Source organism: Myotis lucifugus, unplaced genomic scaffold (assembly GCF_000147115.1).
Source record: "Myotis lucifugus unplaced genomic scaffold, Myoluc2.0 scaffold_421, whole genome shotgun sequence".
Classification (NCBI taxonomy): domain Eukaryota; kingdom Metazoa; phylum Chordata; class Mammalia; order Chiroptera; family Vespertilionidae; genus Myotis; species Myotis lucifugus.
The window spans coordinates 374090-375547 of NW_005871469.1; the positions used below are offsets into that span (position 1 = coordinate 374090).

General features: G+C 39.7%; 1 protein-coding gene across 1 annotated transcript in view; it reads right to left on the bottom strand.

The window, feature by feature from the left end:
- Window positions 1–1458, bottom strand: part of LOC102425493 (cytochrome P450 2G1) — an 11152-nt gene that overhangs the window by 1764 nt on the left and 7930 nt on the right. The window lies entirely within an intron of this gene.

A 1458-nucleotide genomic window follows, 5' to 3' on the forward strand; every position in this document is an offset into this window, starting at 1 on the left:
TAGTGGGGTTAGTAAATACTCATCAGATCACTGAGAGGCACATAGCCTGGAGCCTTGAATGCCATTGTGACATTTGGTCTTCATCTTGAAAAAAATCAAGGAGCCATGGAAGGCTGATGAGCAGGGCAGAGTCCTGGTCCCAGCTGGGCTTTCATACCCAGAGTTTTGACAGGATGGGAAAGAGCACGATAAATAACTAGGTCAGGATTGAAGCAAATGACAGTTATTATGTGACAGTGGTTAAGAATACTCTTGGTGCAGTCACCCCTCTCTGCACATCCTCGATGAGTAACATTGGGACAAATGACTTCACCTTCTGAAACTATCTTTCTTCATCTTCAAAATAGGTTTGACAAGCTCTTAGAATTTAAAATTTACATAAAATCCATTAGGTAAGTAGCTATGACAGTTCCTAGTACATAGAAAGTGTCCATTACATATGTGAATTCTTAGATTAGTAAGAGACAATTTGGACAATGGAAGAGACACTAAAAGAGTTTGAGTGGAAACAAGTTAGTCTTTCCCTTCATCTGTAGTAGAAAAAAATTGCTGTCTTGTTTTGAATTGCATTAGAAGAAAGAGGGGCCAATATTGGGAATTTTTCTTAAGCAAGTAATGAGCTCCTCATTGCTGGAGTTACTTAACCAGACCAGATTCCAGTTGATTGGGGATGGATTCTAGTTTATTCTGGCACTACAGTTAGCTAAATAACAGTCATCAAAGACATTCACCTACCTCAGAGGGAAGGTAAGGGAGGATGGGGATAAGGGGGAGAGATCAACCAAAGGACTTGTATGCATGCATATAAGCCTAACCAATGGACACAGACAACAGGGGGGTGAGGGCATGAGTGGCGGGCGGCAATGAGGGGATAAGGACACATGTAATACCTTAATCAATAAAGAAATTTTTAAAAAAGACATTCACTTCCTAATTCCTGTGAATATGACCTTGTTTGACAAATAGGACTCTATAGAAATAAACTAAAGATGTTGAGATGAGGAGATTGTCCAGAATTATCAAGGTCGGCTCTAAATACAATCAGAAGTGTCTGTATAAGAAAGAAGCAGTAGGGTCAGAGTCAGAGAAGAAGCTGTGACAACATAATCAAGAGGAATTTGAAGATTTTTGCTGCTGGCTTTGAAGAAGGAGGGAAGATCATGAGCTCAGGAATGCAAGGAATATAGCTCTAGAATCTGGAAATGGCAAGAATCATGTTCTACCTTGGTTCAGCCCAGCGAAAGCCTATTGAATTTCTGAACTCAGAAACTGTATAATAGATTTATATTGTTTTAAGCTACTAAGTTTCTGGCAGTTGATGACAGCAGCTATGGGAAACTAACACAGGCACCAAGTAGAAGACTAAATTTAAATGATCTTCCAAGACGTAATCCAAGATTCTGTATCCTGAGATTCTAAAGTGTGAAGGATCTAAGGCTGAGTTCAAAATGGCGGTGA